Below are 10,766 nucleotides of genomic sequence, written 5' to 3'. Positions count from 1 at the left end.
CTTCTAATGTACTAATTGATATTTGTGGCACTGCTTCCAAAGTTATGCTTTGGATGCATCTTTATCAAATACCGACTTCAGTGCCAAATCATCTCGGGCATTGTCAGTAGAGCTGATGATATGGGTTATCTGCTAATTGTCCTATTATATAATGTCATGACAGTGGCAAGCATGAAGCTCCTGGAAAGTCTTTAAAATAGTAAGTGGTACTATTGGTTTTATGGATATTTAAGGACTTCTCCTTGTCAATAACACACACAATTTGCCCTGGTTATGAATTATTTACATTCTACATAGCTGAGGATTTTTATATAAAGGACCACATGTGTTTTTATGGTAGGCTAATTTGATTCACATTTGAACATGGATGTTGCAATAGCCTACTTCACAAGAAACCTATTGCACTAGCTCCGACCATCACCTTTCTTGTCTGAGCTGAACTGCATGTCTTTTCCGCATCCACCTTTCTTCTCCAAGAAACACGCCCAAACTCTCAACATCAGTCGTCCGTCAGAAGTCTGCTGCTACTGGTCGAGGTCTGTGGTGGGGGCGATCCTATTGTATTTGGAACTCAAAAGCTTGAACGCGCATATTCCAACAGCACAGTATTTGTTCAAGGTCCCCTAAAACCAGAGAGAACAGGAGTGGACGTACTTTAATGCAGATCTAACATTTCCGCGGGACAGCTCTGAGATTCACCAACACCATTAATATCCCACTAATTTAGCAGATTTACACCTGTCTTCTTATCGCCAAGACTGGTGACAGTCTGGAACCATCGAGATGATTGTTTAGAATACTTTGAGAGAATATGAAAACAGCCGACCGGAACATTTGCTAGACGACTCGCTCCGGGACAACTCTTCCGGCAGTGTGTGTTGGTGCTTGAGACGGAGAAGCACCTGCTCTAGCCTGCGGGAAGTTGATTATGTGTAGGCGCTTTCTGACCTCTACTGCGTCCGTTTTTGTGCATTTCGCTGCTGAGAGGATAGCCGTGTCCCGAGGAGGATGCCGAACAGGTACAGTAACATTTTGCAATGTCGGTACATTTCACAATGTCGGTACAGCGCTGGGTCCTGACTAGGCTGTTTTCTACCGACTAATTCGTCACTAAGGCATTTAGACAGGTAACTAGAAGGAAGCATAGGCTGTATTGACATATTTTACGTTTTCATCCCAAAGTAACTTAGGTTCATAGAAATAATAGGCCTTTGCATTTTCCTCCATAATTCCACCTGTCAGGGCAGAGCTCAAATTGACCTTCTAGACATCATTATTTTTGCCCATGATTTAATAATATAATATGGATAAACAAACAAACAAAGGTTTTCTTTTTGTCGGCCTTTCAGTTCACAGTTAAACTAACTTCTGTATTGGACACAAAGTATACTATATCTCCATCTAATAACCATGCAATAACCTCCATAATTTCAAACATATTTCCACTAAATTCATTTGTAACACTTTATCACCTGTTTATAGTTGATGTATTATAAACATGCACAGCCTCTACAGTATGTGTTTATGCTGTTATTTGCTGTAAATTGCTTTATGAATTCTTATAGCATATTTTAGTATATACCGTACTATGGGAGTGATAGAGATCACTAAATGCATTACACAGGCAGTTCATAAAAATTGTTGATGATAAAACAAAACATCATATAGAGATAGCTTTTGAGATACATTCACTTACAGATTGCTTTTTAGGATGTACTATAATACACTATGTGAAGAAAAGTATGTTGACACCCCTTAAAATGAGTGGATTTCAGCCACACCCATTGCTGACAGGTGTATAAAATCGAGCACACAGCCATGCAATCTCCATAGACAAACATTACCAGTAGAGTGGCCTAACTGAAGCGCTCATTGACTTTCAATGTGGCACCGTCATAGGATACAAGTCAGTTCATCAAATTTCTGCCCTGCTAAAGCTGCCCCGGTGAACTGTAAATGCTGTCATTGTGAAGTGGAAACATCTAGGAGCAACAACAGCTCAGCCGCGAAGTGGTAAGCTACACAAGCTCACAGAACGGGACTGTGCAGCGCGGAAAAATCACCTGTCTTCCGTTGCAACATTCACTACTGAGTTCCAAACTGACTCTGGAAGCAAAGTCAGCACAATAACTGTTTCGTCGGGAACTTCATGAAATGAGAGAGCCCGACCTCAATCCCATCGAACGCCCTTGGGATGAATTGGAATGCCAACTGCGAGCCAGGCCTAATCGCCCAACATCAGTGCCTGAACTCACTAATGCTCTTGTGGCTGAATGGAAGCATGTCCCCGCAGCAATGTTCCAACATCTAGTGAGTGGAAAGCCTTCCCAGAAGAGTGGAGGCTGTTATAGCGGCAAAGGGGGGACCAAATCCATATTGATGCCCATGATTTTCGAGTGAGATGTTCGAAGAACAGGTGTCCACATACTTTTGGTCATGTACTGTATTTTCTTAGACCTGTTCTCAAAGTTTTCACTTTCATCCAGCAAATTAAAATCAATAGAACCTGATTACTCTGATGTGCAAATAGAGCTCCCATGTCAGACATTTTCAGATCTTAAAACAGGTCTGGGCTTCTAGTGATTGGGTAGGTAGATTGAAGAGGGTCTTTGCTATATAAACACAAGAGTTAGTGTATTTTAATGTATCATTCACAGGTTTACTCTTGAGGTTTCTCTGTGTTCTCTTTTGAAGGATGGAGACCAAGGCATTATTTAGACAGGAAAGTGCTGGTTGTATTGCACCATACGTTTGCTATGTGCTATCCAGTCATATTTTTCCTATGCCAATGAAATTCATGAGTTTTAAGTGATACCAGACCAACCAACACAATGCAAACACATACATACATACATACATACATACATACATACATACAAACAACATACACACACACACACACACACACACACACACACACACACACACACACACACACACACACACACACACACACACACACACACACACACACACACACACACACACACACACACACACACACACACACACACACACACAGACACAGACATTATTATCTATCCTGGTGCCTAGTCACTTTGCCCTGCCTTCATGTACTGTAAATATCTGTTACCGGTACTCACTGTATATACTATAGCTCCATTCTTGTGTATTTTATTTTATTCCTCCTGCGTTAGTATTTTATTTTTTATCTTTAAACTCTGCATTGTTGGGAAGGGATCGTAAGCAAGCATTTCACAGTAAAGTGTACACAAGTTGTAAGCTGCGCATGTGACAAATACAATTGGATTTGATGTGTAACAATACCACCAAATAATGGATAACATCAACAGATTCTCTCAACAGATTCTCTCTCTCTCTCTCTCTCTCTCTCTCTCTCTCTCTCTCTCTCTCTCTCTCTCTCTCTCTCTCTCTCTCTCTCTCTCTGTGTCTCTCTGTGTCTCTCTCTCTCTCTGTGTCTCTCTGTCTCTCTCTCTCTCTCTCTCTCTCTCTCTCTGTGTCTCTCTGTGTCTCTCTGTGTCTCTCTCTCTCTCTCTCTCTCTCTCTCTCTCTCTCTCTCTCGCTCTCTGTCTGTCTCTCAGCCTCCACTCTCTTTCATTTCCTATGTGCAGGCTCTTTGTTCTGTGTGTTAGTTTTTATCTTTTTGTGTCTTTCCGCTCATTTCTTGTGGTGATTTAGTTTCATTACTGTCTACAGATGCTTTTTGCAGTGTAGATTGGGCTGTCATCATTATTCTGCATTTATAATAGGTATTTTGCAATTAGTTAAGTGTCCAACCTCATCTATAACAGTCTGTGTAAACAAAGACATAAACCACACAGACCAATACTGAATAATGTGCAATGGCAGAATGAACCACGTTAGTATCTACACATTGCAGTACCATGTTATTGGATGTTCAACATGGGTAAACAGACAACGGCATAACTACCTTAAGCCACCTGCCTCTGTGTTCTCCAGCTCAGTCTTGAACATGGGTGCACCTTAGCCACGCTCATGGTCCTAAACAATATCATAGCCGCCATTGATAAAAGACAGTGTAGCCGTCTTCATCGACCTGGCCAAGGCTTTCGACTCTGTCAATCACCGCATTCTTATTGGCAGACTCAATAGGCTTGGCTTCTAAAATGACTGCCTCGCCTGGTTCACCAACTACTTCTCAGATAGAGTTCAGTGTGTCAAATCGGAGGACCTATTGTCCGGACCGGTGGCAGTTTATATGGGGGTGCCACAGGGTTCAATTCTCGGGCCGCCTCTTTTCTCTGTATATATCAATGATGTCGCTCTTGTTGCTGGTGATTCTCTGATCCACCTCTACGCAGACGACACCATTCTGTATACTTCTGGCCCTTCTTTGGACACTGTGCTAACAAACCTCTTAAAGAGCTTCAACGCCATACAACACTGCTAGTAAAACTAAGTGCATGTTCTTCACCCAATCGCTGCCCGCACCCTCTCGCCCAACTAGCATCACTACTCCGGACGGTTCTGACTTAGAATATGTGGACAACAACAAATACCTAGGTGTCTGGTTAGACTGCAAACTCTCCTTCCAGACTCACATTAAGCATCTCTAATTCAAAATTACATCTAGAATCTGCTTCCTATTTCACAACAACGCCTCCTTCGCTAATACCGCCAAACATACCCTCATAAAACTGACTATCCTACCGATTCTTGACTTTGGCAATGTCATTTACAAAATAGCCCCCAACACTCTACTCAGCAAACTGGGTGTAGTCTATCACAGTGCCATCCGTTGTATCACCACAGCCTCATATACTACCCACCACTGCGATCTGTATGCTCTCGTTGGATGGCCCTCACTGCAAATCCGTTGCCAAACCCACTGGCTCCAGGTCATCTATAAGTCTTTGCTAGGTAAAGCCCCACCTTATCTCAGCTCACTGGTCACCATAGCAACACCCACCCATAGCACGCAATCCAGCAGGTATATTGCACTGGTCATCCCCAAAGCCAACACTTACTTTGGCCGCCTTTCCTTCAAGTTCTCTGCTGCCAATGACTGGAACAAAATGCAAAAATCACTGAAGCTGGAGTCTTATATCTCCCTCTCTAACTTGAAGCATCAGCTGTCAGAGCAGCTTACCGATCTCTGTATCTATACACAGCCAATCTGTAAATAGCACACCCGACTACCTCATCCCCATATTATTACTTACCCTCTTGCTCTTTTGCAACCCAGTATCTTTACTTGCACATCATCATCTGCACATCAATCACTCCAGTATTAATGCTAAATTGTAATTATTTTCACCTCTAGGGCCTATTTATTTCCTACCTCCCTACTCTTCTACATTTTCACACACTTTACATAGTTTTTTCTATAAAAAAATGGTGTTATTGATTGTACGTTTGTTCATGTGTAACTCTGTGTTGTGTTTTTTGTCGCACTGCTTTGCTTTATCTTGGCCAGGTCGCAGTTGTAAATGAGAACTTGTTCTCAACTGGCCTACCTGGTTAAATAAAGGTGAAATAAATCAAATTAAAATAAAACATGGGCACCAGTAGACTTCACTAGAGAGCTTGATATCCTTCTCCATCTCAGCAGAAACTGTAAGTAAAGGATGGATCTCATGAAAGGAGTGTCTTTCCCCTCTCCACTCACCTTCCACCCCACATAGGCAACAGTACACCACAGGGATGAACTAAGGGCTGCTGAATTGTCAAAAGCCTAATTTGAGATAATAAATGGCATAATGGCAAACAGTGGGAGGCAGCCAGGGCACCATATTGTTGTATTGATCTTAATGATTCCCAATGGGTAGGGCTGCAGCAGGGTTCCCAGGCAGGAAGCTGAAAGCTGAATACAGACCAGTCTCTGTTGACCGTCTGGAGGTAAAAAAATTAGGTGTCCTGCTACTGGCTGATGAAACAACAGGCCTGGCTGGAGAGCTTGCCAAGCACTGTAAAACTCCCAGGAAAGAAATATATATATAAATAAATAAAATATATATATATATATATATATATATATATATATATATATATATATATATATATAGAGAGAGAGAGAGAGAGAGAGAGAGAGAGAGAGAGAGAGAGAGAGAGAGAGAGAGAGAGAGACCTGTCACTCAGAGTTTACAGTGTCCTTTATGGTGAATACATTTTATCCATCTTTCAAAACACAAGCAAGTTACATTTTATTCACGTTTGGGAGCAGAAGCACTAATTTAATGTATTTAGTATACAAGATAAACCATTAAAAACATACACAGTGGAAGCATGCCCTTATGAAGCAGTGTCATCATTTCTGATCCATAATAATCCAATGTGTTTGCAGAACAACAACTGAGATGAATTGCTTGCTTGCCATGAATGCAATTAGAGAAAGAGAAGAGATGGGCAAAGGTGTTAAAAGCTGCTGCATATCCTGTAAGAAATGTGTCAGTCCTCTGTGCTGACACCCCTATCTAAGTCATCTACCTGTGGCTGGTGAGTTATAGCTAAGGTGACTGCGATCATTATTCACAGACCGATCTGCTCTTCCCTTGCATTCTGTTCCTCTTGGGTCTGATCAAGTGTGCTCTGTTATACCTCCCAGTAATGATTTGTGGAGGTCTGGCTGTGTAACGTCTGAAGGACAGCGGTGCGTACTAGCACCTTCCAAAACAATATCACAATCCACATCCTTTGGGCATATGGGTTTCATTCTCAGGATTCATCTGAAGCAATTTAGACGCCCTGGGTTTACCATTGGAATCCTTACATTAGAGTTTGTGCTTCTGATTCTCCTTGTCTTCTTTCCAATTGAGCTTCTCTTTCAAACACACATTTTTATTTCACATATGATATAAGCATGGTTTAATTAGAAATACAAAAATGCATGCCATAGTATTGGTGATATGTTGAGTGGCTTTTGCTACAGGTTTTCGAATCAGTCGCAGGGTAGATCAGGAATTGTATCTTTTTTCGTTTGTGTTTGGATGAACACTGAAAGTGATAGCTCTCCCTCTGCGGTGCTTGTGGTTTTAAAGCCGTTGAATGAAAACGCAGGGAATTACCCCTATCATGGATCCATATTTACTACCAGTGCTCTGTACTGTGTGTAAATGAGTTTGGAATGCATAAATAATGACGACGACTCCTTCTGTGAGTGATGCCTACGACCTCGCTCCCTCTCGTGTTCCTCACCGTCCCTGTTGCAAGCTCTCGCTGTTCATTACTTAACGTACCCCACCCAGTCTCTGTTGTAGGCTAAGCCATGATAGCGCACCTGTAGCAGGGCTTCTATTAGGAATAGTGAGTGACCTGAGTGGAGGAATGTGTGTACTGTTCTGCACTGTATGTTCAGTCCCATGGAAGACTCAATGCAGAAAGCTGCAGAGAGAAGGTCAACATTCCTAATAACAGGCATAATCTCCTCTATGCTTGTCAGTCATGCATCAGTGTGTCTCTGTCCAGCTCTTTCCACAGCTTTCAATCATATGACACAAGTGATTGACTGTTGACTGACCATATTGGCCACTGGCTGAATACAAACACAAGATCAGATCATTCAAGATCGTTCAAATGTTATACATAAAGTGTCTCTTATAAGATGTAGTTTTAAATGAATGTTTAATTCTGGCATAGATCTGGCAACACAAAAAAAGATTCTGGGGAAGATATTAAAATCTCCCCTTCCCCCTTCAAAGCTTCATAAAGTCTCACGCTTGTGAATCAATTGATAAACATCAAGTTTTATCTGATCTGCCTTCCTGTCCGGCTGTGTCCATTCTCTCCGGCTGTGTCCATTCTCTCCGGCTGTGTCCATTCTCTCCGGCTGTGTCCATTCTCTCCGGCTGTGTCCATTCTCTCCGGCTGTGTCCATTCTCTCCGGCTGTGTCCATTCTCTCCGGCTGTGTCCATTCTCTCCGGCTGTGTCCATTCTCTCTGGCTGAGTATCATTCTCCAGCCTGACCTCTCTGTTGACAAGAATGATGAGAGCAATATTTGTTTGTTGTCTGACTGCAGAGCACTCACTCATCACTTCACAGACAGACAGAGGTTGTGGTGTTTTTTTTCCTTCTCCTCTGTGGCGTGTCAAGTTGCGTCAGGGTTCAGCGTTTTCTTGTTTTCTTTTTGCATTCGTGCGTCGCTGCAGAAGTCTTGACCGTAAACAATATACACTGTTGAAGCTCGGTTGACTAATGGTATACATAACTAAATGAAAGTCAGGTTCATCAATTTCACAGAAAGCACCTTCCTGGCCCCCATGTCTGCCAGGAATGAGGGGGAAAAGGACAGAGAGAGAGAGAAGGGACCTAATTTCTCTTCTTCAATTCACTCTGCTGAGAACAAGATATGAAAACTAATATATTATGTAATGTCACCTTACAAGTGGCATCACAAAAAATACCACCAAGTCATATGTCTGGTTTAGTGTTTACTACAGTATATAGACTTGAGATTATTTTTGGTGATTTATGCTAGTGAAATAACATCCCATTCTTGGCGAAGATGATTTGATATTTCATAGGACGTCTAGACAAGTCTGTCAGTTTTTTTTATGCAGTGATAGAGTACTCTCCTAACTTGGGCCACACAGGAGCACAGAGTTACGGGGATACAGATTTGATCTGTCTGACAGTAGAATGCAACACAAAGTGATAGAGAAGCGTGATTCATTTTGAGCTGCTATTCACCGCTATCAATTACACGTTTTATAGGGAGGTGCTCTCAGAGTTGCCATGGCAACCCCGTGTCTTTGGGAGAGCTATGCATCCCCTGTAGGGCTTGTGGATGGAGTGCTACAAGTTTTACTGCCCTGTATCATTTTAAAGATTCAAAGTCTTCAGCGTCCAGGGACAGAAACAATAAGCATGAATACTTAGCAGTGTTTTGCAGAGCGAGCATAGTGTGTACCGTGGACCTAGTTTCTCCACTGGGTTCTTTCGGCTTAGCTAGGATTGCTGAGGCTATTTCTTGCAAAAAGATTGGCTTTGACAATTTTGTGCCGAGGCAAGAGTCTTTCAGAGGCAGTCATACAACGGCATCGGTTCCAAGCCCCGGAGTATGTTGGGTTTAATATTTCCACTTTTCAACAGGAAATTGCCTGCGATAGGACAGTTAGACAAGCCTCTTAGATGGATCCAGGCAAATGAAAATGGATGGGTTGACAACTTGATTCAAGTCAAATAGTATTGAGATACAAATTCCGTACACAGTCTACTCTGATTTAACCCTCAACCCTGAGTTTGCATCCACAGACTGAAACATCTAGGAATCTGCCATCTTGGACATACTGCTACTGGCGGCCAGGAGAGGTGAACCTGAAACATACAGAGATGAATGGAGAGACAGGGACATGGAGTCTGGAGTGCTTGATGTCAGTCAGATCTGGCTGAGCCACTGGAGAGTGATGCTGATGAGGAGTAATCTAACCGGCCCTCGGACAGAGAAAAATCTCTCTCTCTCTCTCTCTCTCTCTCTCTCTCTCTCTCTAGTCTACCCACTTTGAGTTATGGGCGGCATTTATCTGATGGAGTGCTTAGTTGCTGTTTGAGCCTTGTTTTCAAGTCCTTTTTTCACTTACGTTGTATCGATCTCTGTTGCCAGAGTGTTAATGATGAGTCATACTAATAAATGGGATGACCCACACCGTATTCAATTACCTCCCTTTCTTATAGAGATGGCCCCTTGTAATTGAGGTCTAAGCAGATGCACTTAGAAAAGAAGAACAGCAGGCAAAACACAATTACCCAGATAGCCTTCACACTGATACCAGTAGAGAAGAAATATGGAGCAGAGCAGATCTAAGGTTGTGTAAGTTTATAGTTCTCATTTTTTATTGTTTTTTCTCACTAAAAGAGATGAATGATTTGGTGAAACTAGTGAAATAAAATATTGGTGTGAAACTGACAGGATAATAATTTATTGGAATTAATAGGGAAGCACATGCTTTTTTAATTCTTACGGTGTGGTATTTTCCCCAAGTTGACTGTACTGTAGGTTGCGTTGGGAATGTGCAGTCACAGTTGTAGATGTAATGCCGAGGGCCTCCGGTCAGGCTAAGGGTTTATATACATGAATAATTGAATGTAACGAGGCTGTGTAGGACAGAACTGTGTAACCACAAGGCAAAGTGCTTCTGTTCAACCCGTCATCACTCGAGACATCTTTTGACTTCATGTAGGCCACATGGAATGTGAAGAGTCTTAAAGTTCTATGTTGAATTCTACTGACTTGCTGTATATTTTTAGAGAGGAGGAGGAAGAGGAGGAAGAGGAAAAGGGCTATGGGATATTCTTGTCAGTACTGGCCACCCTGTCTGGGTGTGTTATAAGCAGTGGAACTGGGGGGGAGCTGGAGGCTGCGTGACTTTCATCTAATAGCAAGCTGAATAATTCAAGAGAACCAACCAAGGAAGGTTTTAGGTAGAAATGGTCTGCATGTCTCCTGGGCACGTCTGACTTCTCATAGGAAACCAGTTAGGACACTCTGCTGCCCATTTAAACTATGTTCTGAGAAAGAAGTTGACCCAGGACTACTTTGATTCATGTGAACATGTTTTCCTAATGCATAAGAACGTTGATCACTTAAACCATGACAAAACCTTCATGTTTGATCTCCAGTGCTTATGTGGATCAACGATTACATTTGATTGATTTGTGTTTTGCTTGCAGGCAGCATAACAAACACGAGGATCAAGTTTACAAGGTTTCAGAATATCAGTCTACCAGCTCCTCTAAAATGGATTCATTTCATAGCCAGTTTACTCCCTGAATCTCTGAGAGGGCAGACTCCTCTCCTCATAACTTTATTATATTCTCAGGACAGTC

General features: G+C 42.2%; 1 protein-coding gene across 1 annotated transcript in view; it reads left to right on the top strand.

Annotated features, from left to right (window-relative positions):
* The first annotated feature begins 441 nt into the window (after window positions 1-441).
* The window catches only part of LOC118398747 (heparan sulfate glucosamine 3-O-sulfotransferase 5-like), an 87,296-nt gene continuing 76,971 nt past the window's right edge, over window positions 442-10,766 (top strand). The window contains exon 1 of the mRNA XM_035794403.2: window positions 442-1,019. The gene's annotated coding sequence lies outside the window, so the exon portion shown is untranslated. The remainder of the gene's footprint in view (window positions 1,020-10,766) is intronic.

Source organism: Oncorhynchus keta, chromosome 19 (assembly GCF_023373465.1).
Source record: "Oncorhynchus keta strain PuntledgeMale-10-30-2019 chromosome 19, Oket_V2, whole genome shotgun sequence".
NCBI lineage: Eukaryota > Metazoa > Chordata > Actinopteri > Salmoniformes > Salmonidae > Oncorhynchus > Oncorhynchus keta.
Note: the sequence above shows the minus strand (reverse complement) of the source record. Positions and strands in the feature narration are given on the sequence as shown.